The sequence below is a fragment of the Lissotriton vulgaris genome, unplaced genomic scaffold, assembly GCF_964263255.1.
Source record: "Lissotriton vulgaris unplaced genomic scaffold, aLisVul1.2 SCAFFOLD_265, whole genome shotgun sequence".
Classification (NCBI taxonomy): Eukaryota; Metazoa; Chordata; class Amphibia; order Caudata; family Salamandridae; genus Lissotriton; species Lissotriton vulgaris.
Genome location: NW_028243230.1, coordinates 420,880 through 443,842, shown reverse-complemented (window position 1 = coordinate 443,842; position 22,963 = coordinate 420,880).

Here is a 22,963-nt window from a genome sequence, read left to right as displayed (position 1 = left end):
TTCTTGTATCCACCAGGTTAAAATCACTTGTGGGGCAGAAACTCAATCCTTTCTTTAAGACATTAATTTCATCAACTGTTAGTTCTCTTTTTGACAAATTGATGACATTATTTTCTTCTGTCTGTGTTACTTTCTCCTGCGGTTTGAGGCACTGCGAGTTACCCTGGGTGAGGCAGCTGTTTGCATACCGCCTCTTGCCCCTCTTGCCTCGCCTCGTCCTCCTCTTTGATTTGATTGTAGGGGAGGATGATTCCTTTGTTGTGGCCTCAGGCGCGTTTCTTTTATTACTTGATATTCGTCCAAAAAAGGCTCCGCGCCCAAAGTTTCCTTTCTTGCAGGAGCCGGAGTTTGTTCTCCATCAGACACCTCAGATTCTTCTGTATCTGCATTATTTATGGTCACCGCTCCTTGGGCGAGTCTTTTCCTGGTGGCATCGAACTTCCTAGCAAAAGTCAATATTCTGCCAGATAAGTAATCCTGTTCATCCCTCTGGAATTTTGTTTGTTAGCGTTTCCGAATGCCCAGTTCATAGTCTTAAATTCTCTTGATCAAGGTACCTCTTAGTTCTTCACTGGCTTTTGTGTCCTTTTCCTTTCCAATCTGCTCCTCCACTTCCGCAATTTCTTTTAAGCATTTGTCATGATCACTCCACGCATATTTAATTAATAGCGTACCATACCCTTTGATGATTCAGCAGTATAGTCTGCCCAGTCTTTGAGTAGTGCGGGATCCGGATTTTCATATGCTGGGACCGTAAATATACGGAGACCTCTTGGTACTTTGTCACAGTCTATATATCGCTGTAACGAAGTAGCTTCCCACCATTTACGCACTTCTCTCTCTTTCAATTTTTCTAATTTCAAAAACAACGTTTTCAAATTGCTGTGTGTAGTTGACGTTGTATCAACATCATTCACTTTTGCCGGGCGTTCATTGGAGGATCTAAACATAACATTAGCTGCGGATTCTCTCTCCCCAGTTATGTCTTCAACACTCGCCATCACTAGTTTCAAATTAGGTATGTAAGAAAGTCTTTTTATTTCTTCCCATGGGGTGGTGACTTTTCACTGCTTTCGGGGGTTTTCATGCTGTTACGGTTCCTTCGGGACAAAGGCTTGAGCAAGTAGTACATCAAAAGCACAATATGTGCGAACCGGTTCACTCACCGCGCCTGGTGCCTGCGTTCGGTCTCCATCAGCCGACGTCTCCCTCCTGCCTGCTCACAGACGTACGGTGAGTTCCTCGGTGTTCACGATGTTTCTCTCGGAGTTCGCGAATCCGACTCCGTTGTTTCCTTTTCGCTCAGCACACCTTGGGGCTAACAGCCATAACAATTTGAAGCACAGGTCCTTTCACCGCCGTCGCTCCTCCAACTCCCGGGTGCTAGTACGCCAGCGCTGGTGAGGCGCTTAAACTTCACGACACTTTCCACTTATCCAAGTAGAAAAAGGCGAGCACGCCGGAATCCGGTAAAAAATATTTTTATTTGCAAACCCCTCTTCACCCCCGACAGACGCGTTTCGCTACTCTAGCTTCGTCAGTGTCAGTTTGTTTGTGAAAAAAAAATTATATATATATATATATATATATATATATATTACCTACTGGCGGTCGCCAGTAGGTAGTTATAGTTAGGATTTTTTTCAATGTTAAATCTCAAAATTCTATTTGGAATAACTTTGGCACCGGTTGACGAATCTGCCTGAAAATTTCCTGAAAATGGCCTCGTCGAGCTCCGGTCCTTCCTTGAAAGTTTGGGGGGGATTCGTCAAGCGGGGGCCGAGATAAAAGGGGGGTCCCAAAACGCGTTTTCCCCATGTTAATTTCCATAGGGCGGTCGATTTCACTTTTAGCCCGAACGGCTGAATGGATTTCCACCAAACTTGGCAAAATTGTAGGGACTGGTAGCCCGATATGCCTTTGCTATGTCTCAAGATATGTGCTTCAGTGGATTTTGAGAAATTAACGTTCAAAAAAATATATATATCTGTAGCCGCTCACCGGTGCGCGCACCGGTGAGCGCTCCAGGCGCGCCACGCGACTTGCGCGCAGAAAGCTGATTGGCTCTCAGTTGTCTGTAAACATTCTAAACAGTCCGGAGCGGCCGCCATCTTGTCTATCGGTAAAATCTAGTCATAAGAGGTGGCAAAAACAAAGGGGGGAATTGACTATAAGGGGGCAGGGTAGACCCCCCCTGACCCCCTAGGTTTGATATGGGGGCCATTAAAGGGCCCCGCGGGGCCTCAAAAAAAAATTTTTTTTGCGTTTTTCGCGGGGGAAGCGCCCGGTGCGCGCACCGGGAAGCGCTCCAAGGAGGGTACTATGGAAAAATAATCACTTTAAAAAATTGTATGTTTATTAATTGTTTTTTTTTATTTTATGTAAGTACCTACATGTAGGTACCAATGCAGAGACTTTCATTTAATGTACACCATCTGCTCTGTAGATATCTTGCATGTTGTTATTGTATGTTTTTGTGGTATATGGAATTCATAACATAGTCTGTCTGGAAAGGAGAAACAGATCTTTTAAGCACTCCCTGAGAATTTCTAGGGGATCATGAGTAGTCTATCCTGCTCACTTATGAAAATGAGGTGTAAAATATTCATATGAGATAATATAGTGGGAGAAAGGTAGTAACTATGAGTAAACTTACTATGTAACAGAAAAATAGTTGAACAGTATACTATAAGTCTCACTTTATATTTTAAACATTTTTGGTAATACTTTATGAATTACATATAAAAAAGAATATTGTCTGAAACAATTTGAAATTATTAAAGATAAATTTATTCCTCTGATACTTTTTCATAATTTAATAAAATTTCTAACATAATATTGTCCGGAATTTCCTCATAATTATATGTACATGATTCCATTTCTTCCAAACATTCTATAAACTGTTCATCCAAAGAGTCATCCATGAAATCAACTTCTTTTTTTTGATCTTCTGGTTTTTCCACCTTTACTTTGATAGAAGTATCATTTGCCTGATTTTCTCCTTCCATTTTCTTTCTGAAAATTGCATACAAATTAACTATATTAGTAGAGTTAGGGTACTGTATACCAGAGAAGCCTAACTCAATCCATAACTATTACAGAGAAGTCTATCTCTATCTCTAACTATTAAAGAGGGATAGCATATCACTAACAGAATATTTTTTCAGAAATTAACTTAAAGTGTACAATATACTTCCATAATTAGAACTTACCTTAGAGAAATCAGTTGAAGTTGTCAGTGAAATTTGTTTTCAAATGTACTTCTGGAAGCAGTAGTCAAAATGGCTGTGTTTCCCTCTCTTCTTTTATATATATTCTTGTACTTAACCAATCAAACGTCAGGAAATAATCGTAGAAAATGAAAGATACTTTTTAATTGGTTGTAAATTCTAACATTACAAGTGTGTTTTTGTCATGTAATTTACCTCAGGATATTTAGACAGGCCTGTAGCCTAAATGTCTCAATGGAATTTCACCAAATTTGGGCAAATGGTAGGGACTGCTATGTAGTAGGGCGTATTCTATATTTGATGAAAGTGTCTCCATTGGGTTTTCCGTAAATTACTTTCCCACCTTTTTTTATCGAGCGCTTACCGGTGCGCGCTCCTTTACGCGCACCGGCAGCGTTACGGGAGTCCTCCATTTTGTGTTTCGGTACAATCGAGACACAAGATGGAGGGTAAACAATGTTCGGTATGGGTAGAAGGGGGCACTGTAGAGACTTCTTGACCCTCTAGGTTTTCTGAGGGGGGCTTAGGAGGCTCATAAACGTTAAAAAAAAAAAAAAAAAATTTTATTTTCCACGGGGGGAGCGCCCGGTGCGCGCACCCTTAAGCGTACCCGAAAGCGTACTTTGGTGAAAAATAGTGAAAAAAGTTAGAAAAAAAATAAACGCTTTGAATGATCAGAGGTAGGGTAGCTCTGAGAAGAGCTTTTGGGTTCTGTGGTTGATTTAGGTACCTACAAGTAGGTTCCAATACACATTCTTAAATTCAGGAGGAATATTCTATTCCCCTCATCTGAGAAGTGCACTCCATCTCCTCTGTAGATGTCTTGCATGTTGTAACGCAAGTTATTATTGTATATTGAACCCATTCCATAGTCTCTCATGTAAGCAGAAACAGATTTATTTACATGTTTCCGTGCTTTCTCAAATTGTGGACCAAATTGGTTGGACCAGTTCCATTTCTGTCTTTGGCATATATTGGAATATACCAAGGCAGTGTGGGGAAAAAGTATCATCAATTGATGAAAGGTGTCCTTTAAAAGCATTTCCAGACCTACTCCAGTTAATGTGCCCAAATCATTACCTCCACAGTGCACAATTAACAGGTCAGGTTCTGGCAGATGCAAAAAGGTTTTCACCAATGGTATCAATTGGTGACATTTTAATCCTCTGTGGCCAATCCACTTGATTTCCACATTTGATAAATCAAGGTTATGAAAATTTCTGCTAGCTGCATACCTTTGAGCCCAGTGGATGTAGCTATGTCCAATAATCCAAACAGAGTACATGATGTGAGAAGGTTCTGGTCCAGTCAGATGAAGTGTGGGAATGAAATGGCAGTTGGAACAGTAGGAGTTTACAAAAAAATAATTGTGGAGTTTCTCTGCTCTTGAATCACAAGCAATGATTGGTGGATTCAGATAGTTGAAAACTGAAAGTTAGGGTGCATGGTTATGTTGTGTGAAAGAAGCAATTTGAATGGTTTAAAAAAAGTCACCAAAAGCAAAAATACCCTGTATAGGCTGCTGTATTGAGAGGTCAAACATCCTTGCTGAGTTAATTTGCAACATTGTAAGATAAACTTTTGAACCTTACAGTTCAGTTAGGAGGGAGTTGCTATGGTAACAGATAGAAAGGTTTGAGAGGGGGATGGGTGTTGGTTTGAAAATAGTGAGGGAAGAGTTTTCATTGGTTGAATTAAGGCATATGTGTACAAAGATAGAGATTTTCTATGCCAGTCTTGGTTTCAGTGTATTGAGAGCACACCTTTTCCTCTGCTAAAGAAAAATTGGTGTGTGTGTCTGACACTGTTTTCAATCTCCAAAAGCATTTGTAAAGGTAAGTAATGATTCATTTAATTTAGATAGAGATTTATTTGCTCTATGGAGAATATTTGGAAGCAGATAGTTATGTTTTAGAAGTGAAATTGTATGTTAGTATATAAGTCCTGCGCAGTGTTTCTTACATGTTATTCAAAAATCGATTTTGGGTGCAAATGAATTGTATTTTTATTTGGCTTTTTTTTATGATTGCCATGTGCAGCTAGTGCATCACTTTAAACATGGGTAATAAGTGACGCACTGGTGGCGCAAGGCCTTTATAAATCAGGCCCTGACTTTGTTTGATGATATTGAGTGGTTGTACTTAGGTTCTGCGCAGTGTTTCTTACATGTTATTCAAAAATCGATTTTGGGTGCAAATGAATTGTATTTTTATTTGGCTTTTTTTTATGATTGCCATGTGCAGCTAGTGCATCACTTTAAACATGGGTAATAAGTGACGCACTGGTGGCGCAATGCCTTTATAAATCAGGCCCTGACTTTGTTTGATGATATTGAGTGGTTGTACTTAGGTTCTGCGCAGTGTTTCTTACATGTTATTCAAAAATCGATTTTTGGGTTCAATTGATTGGTATATGCATTTGGCCCTTATTTATGAATGCCATGTGCAGCTGATGCATCACTTTAAACATGGGTAATAAGTGATGCACTGGTGGCGCAAGGCCTTTATAAATCAGACCCTGACTTTGTTTGATGATATTGAGTGGTTGTACATAGGTTCTGCGCAGTGTTTCTTACATGTTATTCAAAAATCGATTTTTGGGTGCAATTGATTGGTATTTGTATTTGGCCCTTATTTATGAATGCCATGTGCAGCTGATGCATCACTTTAAACATGGGTAATAAGTGATGCACTGGTGGCGCAAGGCCTTTATAAATCAGACCCTGACTTTGTTTGATGATATTGAGTGGTTGTACATAGGTTCTGCGCAGTGTTTCTTACATGTTATTCAAAAATCGATTTTTGGGTGCAATTGATTGGTATATGCATTTGGCCCTTATTTATGAATGCCATGTGCAGCTGATGCATCACTTTAAACATGGGTAATAAGTGATGCACTGGTGGCGCAAGGCCTTTATAAATCAGACCCTGACTTTGTTTGATGATATTGAGTGGTTGTACTTAGGTTCTGCGCAGTGTTTCTTATATGTTATTCAAAAATCGATTTTTGGGTGCAATTGATTGGTATATGCATTTGGCCCTTATTTATGAATGCCATGTGCAGCTGATGCATCACTTTAAACATGGGTAATAAGTGATGCACTGGTGGCGCAAGGCATTTATAAATCAGACCCTGACTTTGTTTGATGATATTGAGTGGTTGTACATAGGTTCTGCGCAGTGTTTCTTACATGTTATTCAAAAATCGATTTTTGGGTGCAATTGATTGGTATATGTATTTGGCCCTTATTTATGATTGCCATGTGCAGCTGATGCATGACTTTAAACATGGGTAATAAGTGACGCACTGGTGGCGCAAGGCTTTCATAAATAAGGCCCTGACTTTGTTTGATGATATTGAGTGGTTGTACATAGGTTCTGCGCAGTGTTTCTTACATGTTATTCAAAAATCGATTTTTGGGTGCAATTGATTGGTATTTGCATTTGGCCCTTATTTATGAATGCCATGTGCAGCTGATGCATCACTTTAAACATGGGTAATAAGTGACACACTGGTGGCGCAAGGCCTTTATAAATCAGACCCTGACTTTGTTTGATGATATTGAGTGGTTGTACATAGGTTCTGCGCAGTGTTTCTTACATGTTATTCAAAAATCGATTTTTGGGTGCAATTGATTGGTATATGCATTTGGCCCTTATTTATGAATGCCATGTGCAGTTGATACATCACTTTAAACATGGGTAATAAGTGACGCATTGGTGGCGCAAGGCTTTCATAAATCAGACCCTGACTTTGTTTGATGATATTGAGTGATTGTACATAGGTTCTGCGCAGTGTTTCTTACATGTTATTCAGAAATCGATTTTTGGGTGAAATTGATTGGTATTTGCATTTGGCCCTTATTTATGAATGCCATGTGCAGCTAGTGCATCACTTTAAACATGGGTAATAAGTGACGCACTGGTGGCGCAAGGCCTTTATAAATCAGGCCCTGACTTTGTTTGATGATATTGAGTGGTTGTACTTAGGTTCTGCGCAGTGTTTCTTACATGTTATTCAAAAATCGATTTTTGGGTGCAATTGAGTGTTATTTGCATTTGGCCCTTATTTATGAATGCCATGTGCAGCTGATGCATCACTTTAAACATGGGTAATAAGTGACGCACTGGTGGCGCAAGGCCTTTATAAATCAGACCCTGACTTTGTTTGATGATATTGAGTGGTTGTACATAGGTTCTGCGCAGTGTTTCTTACATGTTATTCAAAAATCGATTTTTGGGTGCAATTGATTGGTATTTGCATTTGGCCCTTATTTATGAATGCCATGTGCAGCTGATGCATAACTTTAAACATGGGTAATAAGTGATGCACTGGTGGCGCAAGGCCTTTATAAATCAGACCCTGACTTTGTTTGATGATATTGAGTGGTTGTACTTAGGTTCTGCGCAGTGTTTCTTACATGTTATTCAAAAATCGATTTTTGGGTGCAATTGATTGGTATTTGCATTTGGCCCTTATTTATGAATGCCATGTGCAGCTAGTGCATCACTTTAAACATGGGTAATAAGTGACGCACTGGTGGCGCAAGGCCTTTATAAATCAGACCCTGACTTTGTTTAATGATATTGAGTGGTTGTACATAGGTTCTGCGCAGTGTTTCTTACATGTTATTGAAAAATCGATTTTTGGGTGCAATTGATTGGTATTTGCATTTGGCCCTTATTTATGAATGCCATGTGCAGCTGATGCATTACTTTAAACATGGGTAATAAGTGACGCACTGGTGGCGCAAGGCTTTCATAAATAAGGCCCTGACTTTGTTTGATGATATTGAGTGGTTGTACATAGGTTCTGCGCAGTGTTTCTTACATGTTATTCAGAAATCGATTTTTGGGTGAAATTGATTGGTATTTGCATTTGGCCCTTATTTATGAATGCCATGTGCAGCTAGTGCATCACTTTAAACATGGGTAATAAGTGACGCACTGGTGGCGCAAGGCCTTTATAAATTAGGCCCTGACTTTGTTTGATGATATTGAGTGGTTGTACTTAGGTTCTGCGCAGTGTTTCTTACATGTTATTCAAAAATCGATTTTTGGGTGCAATTGATTGGTATTTGCATTTGGCTCTTTTTTATGATTGCCTTTTGCAGCTAGTGCATCACTTTAAACATGGCTAATAAGTGACGCACTGGTGGCGCAAGGCTTTCATAAATAAGGCCTGACTTTTTTTGATGATATTGAGTGGTTGTACTTAGGTTCTGCGCAGTGTTTCTTACATGTTATTCAAAAATCGATTTTTGGGTGCAATTGATTGGTATTTGCATTTGGCTCTTATTTATGAATGCCATGTGCAGCTGATGCATCACTTTAAACATGGGTAATAAGTGACGCACTGGTGGCGCAAGGCCTTTAAAAATAAAGCCATGAGTTGCTATTGTATAAACTTAAATATGTTGCAATTTATTGTTTATATTGTTTGCTTTTTAACATTACTTTGTTGTTTGCTAATAGTGGTCTTTAATGTGTTTTTTTAACAGAACAACAGATTCAAATCAACTTCTGAAAAGGAAGCAAAAATGCCTTCAAGGCAAAGAAATATCAAAAATACCATACGGAAAAGGAGAACATCAACAACAGACTTTATGGAATCCTCTTCAACAAGTACTTCAAAAAACACCAGAAAAGCTTCTGGTAAGCCAATTAAGTCTTTTCTTCGCAACATATGTCGTAGGAAAAAAAATGAAATTGCTAATGTGAATATACAGAAAAAGTCAACAAATCTAAAAAGGAAAGAGAAGCCCACAAAAAATGTTTCCATTGGACCAGGAGAGAAGAGAATGGTTAGCAATAGAAGGGTAAATGTTTTTAGGGACATTCGTAGGCGAATGTTTCGCAATAGGGTAGTTTTAAATTTGCTAAAAAATGATAAGAAAAGTAAACTAAAAGCTGCTTTTTACAAGAAAAAGAAAAGTGTAGAAAAGATTGTTGATCAGGCTTTTGAAGTTAAGAAAAAATTATTTATTTTAATAATCAATAGAATTAGGATACTTAATAAGGCAATGGATGTTTTCAAATCGAGCAGTAGATGGAAAAGAATTATTAATCGGAGTAATTTTTGTGAAGTATTTTCTGGTGAATGGATGCATAGTTCAAGTTCTGAGCCTTTTTTTAATGAGGAGAGTTACTTTCAGGAAAATGATTTGGTGCATGCAGTTGACACCAGTGGTCGTGCATATGAGGTGAAAGATAGTTGTGTGATGGAAAAAGAGAAACTTGTATCTAGAGATGCAGAAGAGGTGTTAGCTGATGAAGTTTTAGGGAGACGTACTAAGGGTCCAGTGTACACATGGAAATGCAGTAGTATTTGTAGTGTGCGACAGGAATCAATTGATTTGCTTCGAAATTTCTTACGTACATATAGTAAAAAAAGTCTCATACAAAAAATGAAGATCCTGCAAGAGTTAGATCCTTGCAGAGTGAGAGAAAGCACAGGTTTGCAAGGGCATTCACTAGCATGTCTTTCTAGAAAAGTTTGTCGGAGTGTTTTTCATCATTTTAGGATGTTAGCAGTGCATCATAATAACGTAAGGAAATTAGTGAGGAAGTTGTATTATGCAAAAAGTCCTGCACTTAAGCTTAAACAGTTAAATAGTGCTCTTTTGCATGGATCTGAAGTGGATGTGAAGACTATTTGTGAAGAAATTGAGTTTTGTTATTTTGGGAACAAAGAGGACAGTGTAGAAATAGATATAGTAATGGATGGTAATGCAGAAGATAATGGACAAATGTCAAGTATTGAAAAGTTTGATGAGGAAATTATCAAGTTTAAGGTGAAATCAAGTGAGAGGCCTAATTTAACTTGTGTGTGTTGTCGACGGACTCATTATAAAATTCAGACTAGGTTAGTTGATTTATATGCAAAAAGTGAATTGGAAAATAATAGTGAATGGGAGGATTTTGTAAGTTATTTGTTGGTGGAGAATTCTTTTGATTTGAGTTTGGATCAGCGTATTTGCAATTATTGTTTGAAAAAATTAAATGAAAATAGAATGCCTGCAAGAGCAGTTTATAATAATCTTCAGTTGATAGATATTCCTTCTGAATTGATGGATCTAAATACTTATGAATCTATTTTGATTCAATGTGTCCATCCTTTTCAGGCTATTGTACGCATGGAGCCTAAGACAGGGAAATTGCCTCGATCAGATTTACTGAGAGGATTAAAGGGAAGAGTTGTTTATTTGCCTCTAGATGTAAAGAAAAATATTAATACAATTGGTGTAGAAAGAGTAGAAGAAGATCCTTTAGTTATTCTAGTTAATGGGGTTCCAACAAAGAGTAAGAAAATTTGGCAAGATTTAGTGGATGTTAAAAAAGTCAAGAAGGCAACGTTGTATTTAGTCAGAAACAATGAGTACTACAAAAATGTAAGTGTTGGAGTAGAGGAAACAGCTACAGAAGAAGATAGTGATTCTTCAGTTGGTCAAATTGAAAAAGTTGATGTGTCTAGAACTGAAGAAATATATGAACATTATACTGTTCATCCTTTGCATTCCAAAGAAGTAATGGGAAATGCAATTGACTTGTTTCAAATGAAAGCAGCAAAAGGAAGTCCCATTAGTGTATGGGAAGAAAGTTTGGAAGCTCGTTGTTTTCCACAATTATTTCCAACAGGTTGTGGTGGACGATATGATGATCGACCAGTTCAAATTCCTGCAGCTGAATACCGGACTCTAAGATTATATGCAGAAGATCCAAGGTTTCGTCAATGCATTCCATATTTATTTCATCTACTGTTTGAAAGTGATTTGTCTGGGCTTTCTTATGCAGTTAATCATATATTAAAAAGTGGACCTCATTTGCAGAATGTTTGTGCAAGGGACTTTATGGAGAAAGTTAATCTGCAAGACAGTATTTTGGAATCTCAGCTAATCAATCTCATGGCATGTCAACGTGGAACCAACGAGTATTGGTTTCGTCGTCATGGAGAATTGAAATGTATGCTAAGAAACTTAGGAACTCCTACATGGTTCCTCACTCTTAGCTGTGCTGAGTATGCATGGGACGATTTACTTCAATTTCTACGAGAGGCAAATGAAAACATACCAAATATAGAATTGAAAACACCAGGAGAACTGTGTTCTTTAGATCCAGTGAATGTTTGCAGATATTTTAATCATAGATTTGAAGCTATGATGTCTTTTATTACCAACAAAAAAAATCCTCCCCTTGGAGAGGTTTTGGATTTCTTTTGGAGGAAGGAATATCAAGCGAGAGGTGCTCCTCATATACATATGTTGTTGTGGATTAAAGATGCACCCAAATTTGGATCAGATGCAGATGAAACAGTGATGAGTTTCATTGAAGAGTATTCAACATGTGCTGTTCCAAAATCTACTGAAGAAAACAATTTAAGGCAACAAGTTTTACGTTTTCAATCTCATCGTTGTGGAAAGTACTGTCGTCGAAAATTTAAAAACAAGGAAAAGTACTACACGAAATGTCGTTTTGCATTTCCTCGACCAGTGATTTCTAAGGGAAGAGTAAATAATTTGATGTCATCTCTACGACATACTGTGACGAGGAAATCTCCCAAAAACACATATAATTTGAAAAGAAATGAAGAATCTAAGTACATCAACGATTACAACCCAGTGATTTTGTCCATGTGGAATGCTAACATGGATATTCAGTTCGTTGCTGACAACTCTATTGCTGTGGCTCGATATGTGACATCTTACATCACCAAAAAAGAAAAGACAGAACTGAAGGAAATGTGGGAGGACATTTCACATGAAAAGAGTCTAAGCAAGAAATTATACAGTTTCAGTCTGAAGATGTTGTCGCATCGAGAAATTGGAGCATATGAATGTTCTGATCGGTTATCATCAGCAAGTCTCTATGCCAAATCAAGAACAATCATTTGGGTGAGTCTTGGTCTTGCTGCAACACGAAACCGAGTTTTGAAATCTGTACAAGAAATTGAATATTTGGCGGAAAAAGAACCAAACAGTACAGATATTTTGAAGACAAATATGTTGGATACATACTATCCAAATAGAAGTACTCACCTTGAGAACACATGTTTGTATGAAGTTCTTCAAAACTACAGTTATAAGAGGAACATCACAGAAGATATCAATAATGGAAAATATGCACTCATTGGCTATGAAGGATGTCTAGTGAAGCAGAAAAAAGGCCATTTGATTAATCATCGAAAATTGAGTTGTGAAGTTCCAGACAAAAGAGAATTTTACTATTTAGCTCTTTTGCAACTCTTTAAGCCATGGCGTACAGAAGAGGAACTACTTGGAGATTTTCTCTGTTATGAAGACTCTTTTAATGCAACTAAGGATACCATAGAATGTCCTATTTTTCTAAATTATCTGCAAATGTTGAATGAAGAAATGGAGCAAGAAACCACAATTGCTGAAGAGATAGCTAGAAACAGTTCTCAAGATAGTCAGAGTTCTACTTCATTGAGCCAGGATCCACTTGGAGGACCAATTATCCAAAATGAAGCTGCCACTGCCATGGATGAGGTGGAAAGAGCTATGGAACAAGCTCAAGAGGATGGAGTTAACTTAGAAGATTTGGTAAAGCAACTAAACATTGAGCAGAAAAAGATATATGATGAAGTCACAGAGCAGATTGAACATGGATTCAGACATGAGAAAAAAGAGTGCTCATGTATATTATTTGACCCTGTCCGACTGTATGTAAGTGGAGAAGCGGGGACAGGAAAAAGTTTTCTAATTAAAGCCGTTGCAAGTTATCTGCAGAAAAGGACTGATTCACCACTGTCTTGTGTTGTAACTGCTCCAACTGGTCTGGCAGCACATAACATTAAAGGGATTACTCTACATTGTTTATTGATGCTGCCAGTTGAACATGATAATAAATTGCATTACAACAAGCTATCTGGAGATGCGTGTTCTGAAGTTTCAAGAGTCTTGAAGAAAATGAAACTTCTTATCATAGATGAAGTAAGCATGGTCTCAAATCTAATGCTTGCTTTTGTGCATTTGAGAATGCAAGAAATTCTTAAAACAGACTATGATGTGTTATTTGGAGGAAAACACATTATTGTTTTTGGAGATCTATTGCAGTTGACTCCAGTAAAAGGACAACCAGTGTTTAAAATGCTCACGCATGAAGATACCAGGAAGTCCCTTGGAAGCATTGGAAATGTTAATATATGGCTAAATTTTAAATATGCTGAACTGCTTCAAAATATGCGACAGGCCAAGGATGAAGATTATAAAAATATTCTACAAGATGTAAGAATTGGAAAAATGACTGAGAAAGGGAAAAAAGCTTTGCATAGTCGATTAATTTCAAATTTGTATCCAAATGAAAACATTCTTCCAGAGAATATTTTTAAAAAAATGACTGAGAAGAAATCTGGGATATGTTTGATGCCAACTCTGCAAGAATGTTCCATCTTCAACCAAAAAATGTTAGACTTAGAAAATGAAGAGATTGTGAAACTGGAAGCAATAGATAAAATAGAGCATATGGGTGCAACAATTGTTTTGTCAGAAAATTTGAAAACTAAATTGCATTCATTGGAGAAAAGTATTTCAAAAACAGCTGGTTTTGAAAAGACTCTGAATGTGTGTTTAAATTGTCGTATCATTTTGAGAAGGAATTTAAATGTTGAAAGCGGTCTGGTAAATGGAGCAATGGGTTATGTTGTTGATTTTGTGAATTACAGAAATAGAGATGGAATTGAATTTTTAAAAATAAAATTTGATGGCATTGAACAAGTACAACAAATAAGTCGTTGTTCTGCTAGATTTTTACTTGTAAAAGACTTATATGTTCGCCGAAAACAGTTTCCTGTTTGTTTGGCGTATGCGGTGACAATTCATAAATCTCAAGGTTTAAGTGTAGATAGTGCTTTGGTGAACATTGGAAGATCTGTGTTTAAAGAGGGTATGGCATATGTGGCATTATCTCGAGTCAGAACTTTATCAGGATTGTACTTGATTGCGTGTGATGAGACAAAGATTTCTGCAGATCTAGATTGTGTTAAAGAATACAATAGGTTAAGAAGAGAGTATGCTCCACATTTGCCTCAATATCCTCTGTTTGAAAAACGTGTGGTAGGCCGAAAAAGAAGAAATGAGGATAATTGTAGTGAGGTAGTTGCAAAAAGACAAAAAGTAGAGAAAACTGTAATTGAAAACAGGAAGAAAAAGAATTGTGGAGAAAATGTTGTTGGATTTCAGTTTGAAAATAGTTCTGGTGTCAACTGCTATGCTAATGTAGTGGTTAATGTTGTTTTTTTTCTTAAAAGTTTACAAGAACAGATTGTTGAAAATCGGGATCAAAGATTGTGTGGTTTATTGAATTCTGTGTTTCAGAAATGTAGCAGTGTTACAGCACAAATAGAAAGTGTAACAGAAATTCGAAATATTTTAGATTTGTGTTCTGGTCAAGATAAATTTTCACAGAACATTCAGCAGGATTGTCAGGAATTTTTAATGTATATGTTTGGTGTTTTGGAAGATGAAGGTGTAGATGTAGATAATCTTTTCAGTCTTTCTATCAATGGCAGCATGACTGCCACAATTGTAGTTTATCAAGTACTAGTAGAATAGACACTGAAAGATTTATATATTTGACATTACCAGACTGTAAATCAGTGTCTTTTAAAAATCTAGTTAAAGCAGCAGATCATAATATGGTGTGTACCCAATGTAACTGTACAATGCTGTCCACATTATTTATACAAAGGTATGGGCAGTATATTATTTTAGTTTTCCAACGATGTAGACCTGATGGAACTAAATTGACAACTTCTATCAAAAATTTTGTGGCTTCTCAGTTATCAATTTCTGGAAGGACCTTTACAACTGAAGCTATTATTTATCATGATGGATCTTCGACCACCTCAGGACATTATACATGCTACTTAAAATCTGAAAATGGATGGAGTTACTGCAATGATTCTCATTTAACTTATAAACAACGTTTGCCTTATGACTCTACAAATTCTTATCTAGTGTTTTTAAAACCAAAGTTTTAGTAAAGGGAATTGGCCTTTGAAGACGGGAATAGTTAATAAAAGTTAGTTAGTTAGTTAGTTAATCTAATAATTTAAATTATTTATCTCATGTAGATACTTTAAGTGGATCTCAAAGTAAAAAATACTGATATATCAGACACAAATTGGCCGTGAGGATTGTGTATGGTATGATGTTTTTAGATCTTTTTTCATAGGAAGTCGATGAAATGGAACTTATAAGGAACAGCAGACTTTTTTCCACCAAAAGGACCTTCACTATCTTCTATTTGGCCTCATGGAAAAGTAAGTGAATCAAAGATTAGTGTACATATATGAGATGTATGTTTGAATGGTTTTTTTTAAACACAATCTTTTAGATTGTGTTTTTTTTTCCCGCTGTTATATGATGAAGACTTTGAACTCACTAATTTAAGTGGAATTCAATATATTCTGAGAACAGCAAAAATAAATAATGTAACATATTGTAGAAGTTATTGTGTAGTTTGCATTGTGTAATTTATATTGTGTTCACATTGTTATACACTCATTTTCTTTTTCACCCTTATTTGCCTCTCTTTACTAATTTACACTCTTTTTTCATCGCTGTTTCTTTACTGCACTTCATTCACAACTTCTTAATCTGATAGGAACTATCTGCATTTCCTCTGTTCCTTCCACCACTTTTTATCTTTTTCATATTCTCTTAGTACCACTGCTTTAGTTTCCTAACACTCTTTCTCTTTCTCCATTTTCTTTTCTTTCACACTCATTGTACTGTAGTTCAGTTAGTTCTTCCTTTTGTCTTTCTGTGTACTTACTCTCTCACTCCTGTTTTATCCATCGTTCTATAATAACTTCATTTCTTTCATCCCTTCACTCTGTGACTTCACTTCACTCACTCTCAATCATCTTCTATTCCTCTATTTTATTTATAGTTTATCAATCTGACTTCTCTCCTTTTCAATCATTTTTCTTTTAGTTTCTTATCTTTACTCATTTTGTTTTAATATTTTACATTCTTTTAGTATCTTTTTTACCTTTAGGAATTTGTTCTCTAACTATTTCTTTTTCCTTTTTTTTTCTTTCTACATTACTTTCTTTCTGTTTTTGTATCCTTCACTATTGCTTCATTTCTAAGTAAACTTTTGTAGATTTTTAAACCTCATGAACTGTTTCTTCTATTTTATTATACATTTTTATGTAATTATAACATGTTTTTCCTTTATCTTTCACAGATACAAATTTGCATTGATTATATGGTAAGTGTGTTTGTAAAATGTTTTTTGTTATCACCTTTTGTTTTATTTTCACTATTTTTCTGTCACCCTACCGCACACCTATTTCCTTACTTTGCTTCCCTCACTTATTCTTTTGTTCCATGTTTACTTCCTACCACATTCAATTTCTTTCAGTACTTCTGCCTATGCACACTCCTTCACTTACCTTTGTTACTGGTTCACTTAGTCCCTTTGTGACAGTCCTTCTTTTACTCTCTCTCTTCTTTCTCTCTATTACTCCCCATGTGTTACCCTTATTCACTTACATGTACCCTCTTTCACCCCTCTTTACTTATATTCACTGATATTTACTTTCCCTCAATCACTGCTATTCTTTTTCTCTGATTCCGTCACTACCTGACATTCCCATACTTAACTGTCCTTCTTTTTACTTTCAACATCCATTTACATTCTCCCTTAACCTCTGCTTTAGTCTTCTTCCTATTTCTTCTTTCTTTTGCTCCCTTATTCATTTTTCTTTTCTCAGTTACTTCCTTTTACACTTTTTATCTGTCTTACTATCTATTACACAGTCCCTGCTTCATTTTTTTTTTCTTTTTTTTTTGTTAGTGCGCTGACGGTACGCGCATCGGTGCGCGCACCGAAAGCGCACCAAAGTGAAATATAAAAAAAAATATTTTAAATTAAAAATATTATCTCAATATACATTATAGTGTTCATTTTTACAAAAACATACTTTAGCAATTCACTAAAAAACACATAGGTATGAGTATGTATAAAAAGTTAGGAATTAGCATTAAAAAAACCTATGAAATTCACTGAAAAAACCATAGGTTTCACACCAGTTATAGTTAGAAATTAGCATTTAAAAAACCTATGAAATTCACTGAAAAAACCATAGGTTTCACACCAGTTATAGTTAGGAATTAGCATTTAAAAAACCTTTGAAATTCACTGAAAAAACCATAGGTTTCACACCACTTATAGTTAGAAATTAGCATTTAAAAAACCTATGAAATTCACTGAAAAAACCATAGGTTTCACACCAGTTATAGTTAGGAATTAGCATTTAAAAAACCTATTAAATTCACTGAAAAAACCATAGGTTTCACACCAGTTATAGTTAGCTGGAAATTTTACTGACATAAAACCATTGAAATTCCCACGTTATAGTTAGTCGGACTCACTATAACTTGCGCGTGCAATGCACTGCTGATGACATCACATATTACATCACTCATGACATGGTCAGTGACATCACTCATGACATCACTGATGACACCATCCTTGTGACACAGTGACAGACCTCCTCTCAGTGTAAAGTAACCCTTGAGACACATATTCAAAAATAGAAACTGAAATTTTTAAAAAATGGACATACCTATATCAGTTACAACAAGCAATTCTGTACTTCCACTATCTATATACACATCCACTCATTCACCAACAGTTCTATATAGTCACTCATACATATACTCACTCATCATATGAAGAGATACACCTATACATCCTGTTACACACCGACATTCATCCAAAAGTTACTCACACACATATTCACACGTGCAAATAAACTATTGAACAACTATTTATTTGAATATAGAGTTATACACACACTTCCACCTTACTTCTATTGAAAATTACACATATTTATTCTCTTAAACAATCACTTATACAAACACATACTTATTTAAACAGGAAATCTTACAATCTCTTACTCTCACATATACTCACTTATATACATCAATATTCATATATACTAGATTAAAACATATGTAGTTACTGATAAAGACACTAGTGAGACAGTCATTCACTCACTAACAAACACATATAGACACTCATCCACCCATACAGTCCTGTACATATGCTGTCTTCAAAACACATACAAACAAAGAGTCAGTCACTCATGCATCTATGTGCTAAGTAATACCCCCACCAAACCATATAGACACTCATACTGATACTAATAAAAATATCAAATAACCCATATACATACGCATGTAGCTACTTATCAACACATGTAGCCACTTATACACAAAGTGAAACACTAATATATGTATTTAAATATTTAAACATAACTCACTAATATTTATTTTTCAGAAAGACACATATTCACTGGATGGTGTCATCAGTGATGTCATGAGTGATGTCACTGACCATGTCATGAGTGATGTAATATGTGATGTCATCAGCAGTGCATTGCACGCGCAAGTTATAGTGAGTCCGACTAACTATAACGTGGGAATTTCAATGGTTTTATGTCAGTAAAATTTCCAGCTAACTATAACTGGTGTGAAACCTATGGTTTTTTCAGTGAATATATATATATATATATATTGTTTTCCACAAACACAGCGGCAGCTGTGTATATGCACTCCCATCCAGCGTTATTTAGAAATCCACAAGAAACAGTGCATGTGCTTCAATTCGATTTATTCATCCATAGCGTTCCAGCATGTAATCACGGCAATAACGGAACAAAAAACCCAACGCGTTTCGGCGAGTAGACCTCTCGCCTTGCTCACGGGTAACTCAAATGTGAAAACCACCAATTAAATAAAGTTCAAGTTTTGCAAAAAGTGCTCATGTGGTCAGTGGTAAAGTTATGAACATAAACAAAGGACACAGGTAGCGGTCACTTTGGCAGACATCTTAAGCTAGTACAAATACCAGTGTGCTCAATATCTAAACATGTTCATAGTTTTGAACGTTGTATATCTTTACAATACATTACTATGGTAAACTGTGCACCTTCATGCGTAATATATACAATTCAAATGTATGCCCTGTGGCTAGATTCAGATGGCAAACGTGCCGCTTGCATTGTCCCTTGATAAGATTACTGCATAACCATCTTAGTGCAGTCGCTACAAATTAAAATAGAGAGGCTGAAGCTTGATACATGATCCAAGTGGACCTGAGAATAATCTACTTGTTGATATAATGATTACGTACATTGCATAATGTTGAAATAAATGGCTATTCAATTAAAGTGCCCAGTGGCCAAATATTGCCTCAACTGGTCACTTCACACATAAGTAAATCAAATAAAGGGAAAGAAAATCGCTGATGGGTAAGGGTGAACCTGGCTACGCTCATCTTAGTGTTCCCATCACTTCATCCCCAGTGGGAAATTCAACACCTATTCAGTTCAGGTGACAATTCTTCTTGATCCTGTATGATAGCGGGAAAAAGAACAAATATACAGCCTGTCAGCTTATACAGAATCTCGGGTTATGCATATTATATTCAAGTTATGTTCAAAGATTTTTTTCTTATAAAATACTAGTGCTGTAATGATGTCAAGGTGAAAAACAGTTAAAATGTTGTTGTTTGGCAGGATTCTACGGACACATTTTGAAAATGTTCATGTTATTTACAGATTACAGTATTTCTAAAAGAAAACACGAGAACCAAGGCCTGGGGAACCACAGGGGGGGAAAAACACATACTTGTAGTATATCTGATTATTCTCCCAAATGCCCGACCATCTCTTCCTCCGAATTCAGACCCCCCGGAATCAGGCTATCTAGGTCAATGATATACCTGTTCTCCAGCTGTCGTAGCTTGCGAATCTTGTCTCCCCCTCTTTTCATTTGTGGTAATTTGTCCACCACAAAGAATTTTAGAAGGTTACGATTTCCTCCATGAAATTCCTCGAAATGTCGAGCAACCGGGGAATTCTGTTCTTTGTTTTGAATCGCCCTCATATGTTGTAAGATCCGAGTCTTTGCGGGAAACATGGTACTGCCTACGTACTTTTTCGGGCAGGGGCACATGAGGACATAGACGCAATATTCTGACATACAGGTTAGATGTTTCTCAATCGTTCTTTCTTTGTCCTCTACAGGGAAGTACACTTTCTTCACATTTGTACTATACTTGCAGGCTTTGCATTTCATGCAAGTATAGAAACCCTGGATCTTGGAGGTATTAGGTTTCATCATGCTCACCTCATTACAGCTCACCTTACTTCTGAGTGTATCTGCTCTGCGGTAGGTGCTACTGGGTCTCTCTTTGAGGATATCATTGAGGGTGGGTTCGGTCCTAAGGACTTTCCAATGTTTTTGCAAGCTTTTTTGTACCCTCCATGACTTGGAGTGAAACGTGGAAATGAACCTGATTGTTTCATTTTCCCCGTTCTTCCTATCTTGTTCTGGTGTTAAAAGGGATAGATGACTGACTTTCCTAGCCTTTTCATATGCACACTCTATGGTGTCTTGTTTGTAGCCTCTCTCCATGAATCGTTTTTTCATACACTCCCCTTCTATTTCAAAGTCAGAGTCCCTACTGCAATTCCTCCGGGCCCGGAGGAATTCTCCATATGGTATGCTTTCAATCAAGGCCCTTGGGTGGCTGCTTTCTGCATGGAGTAGGGTGTTTCCTGCGGTCTTTTTTCGGAATAGTTTCATAGCCAGTTTCCCTGCAGCCACCTCCACATTAAGATCTAAAAAGACTGCCCCAGATGTGCTGATATTGCCCTCCAAGGTCAGATTGAGATCATTTCTGTTGAGTTCCTCAACGAATGATTCGGCGATGTTTTTTGGACCTTCCCAGATGATAAATAGGTCATCTATGTATCGCAGCCATAGTTTCACATGGCCGCGATACAGATGGTTGGTCCTGGCAACTTGCTGCTCCCAGCTCGCCATAAAAAGATTAGCGAAACTGGGAGCAAAACAAGTTCCCATCGCCGTCCCTTGGCACTGACGATAGTACCTGTCATTGAACACAAAATAATTGTGTTCCAGACAGAACTCCATCATTGTGATGATCATGTTTGTATGCTCCAGATAAGAGATCGATCTTCTCTTAAGGAACATACGACAGGCCTCAACACCATTGCTGTGTTTTATAGACGTGTATAGACTACACACGTCTAATGTAATGAACAGATAGTTCTCATTCCAGACAAAATCTTTTAATTTAGTGATAAAGTCGCTACTGTCTTTGAGGTAATATGGGGTTTCTTCCACAAAGGGGCGTAGGAAGTGGTCGATATATCTGGATGTATTCTCCAAAAGGGAACCAATTGAAGAAACAATTGGTCTCCCTGGAGGATGTTTGGTATCTTTGTGCAGTTTAGGTAGCAAGTATAACGCTGCTATCTTGGGATTGCGATTCAGGAGAAATGAATACTCATTCCATTCAATCAGCCCTTCATCTTTCCAACCCTTCAACATTGCAAAGTATATAGTGTTAGTTTCTTCAATTTTTTCCAAAGATGAGACCTCATAGCAGTCTGCACAGTTCAATTGCCGCATACCTTCAGCAACATAATCATTAACATCCAAAACCACCACATTACCCCCCTTATCGGATTGTCTTATCACAATAGAAGAATCATCACGCAGTGCTTTTATGGCAATACGTTCACATTTGGTCAGATTGTCTCCTGACCAATGTTTTTGTTTTGCCAATTGTTTAAAGTCAGCAATCATAAGGGATTCAAAAGTGTCAATACCACATGTTGGCAGGGAGGGATTAAATGTAGATTTCGGTCTAAAAGAATTGGGACAGTTTAAGTTCGTTTTAAAACCCAACGATTTGGCATCAGACAATTCACTAGTAGGTGTACCCATTTCTAAGCTTTTCAGAGTGATCAGTGCCTCCACTTCAATTATACTTTCACTGGCTGGTTTAGTACTAGGTGGGGTAGAGGCAGTGTTTTTTACTTTAAGCTTATTCCACTTATGTAGTCTTAATTTCCTAGTGAATTTAAAAAGGTCAATACGTTCTTGTGAGTAACAGAAATTAGATGTAGGGCAAAAGGAAAGGCCAAATTGCAGTACCTCATGTTCACTCTTGGATAGCGAGCGTGATGACAAATTTATCACATTCTGTTGGTTCATTTTCCTCTTCTTTTTTGGCCCCGTGTTTCCACTCCCATAGGGGCTGTGTTTCCTCTTGCCGCTTCCGCCCCGCCTGATTTTTGGTTGGGCTTGTTGTCGTGTTCTTCTTGACTTCCTCTGCCTTTGCCTTTTCCTCTGAATCCTCGGCCCCTTCCTCGGCCCCGGTCTATTTGCCAATTCTGTTGTTGTTGGGTTTGGTTCATGCGTTTGAACTCCTCCCAAAAATTTGACGGCTTGGTCGGATCTTTTGTCATATTTTCAGTCGATCCTGATGCCTGTTCCTCCACAGACACGTCGCTCTCTACTGCTTCCTCTCCGGATTCAGCTTCCATCTGGGTTTTATCAATGTTAGCTTGTACTCCTTTGCGTACCATGTGATCATATTTTTTGCTGAATGTGAATACTCTCCCGGAGCTGTAGTCAATTTGATCCCTTAGGAATTTGCGTTCCTTTTTAGCTATTATTTCGTCTTCGTGTTTACTGATTCTTTTATTGATTTCCTCCATTTTTTTAGTAAAGATCTCTGTTGTTTCCTCCTTGGAGATCTCCTCCTTTAGTTCTGCTATTTTCTTTAGTAGTACAAGTCTATCCTTCCATGCATGTTTTATTAGGATAGATAACATCCTGTTGGAACAATCCATGAGATTCTCTGCCCACTCTTCCGCAAGCT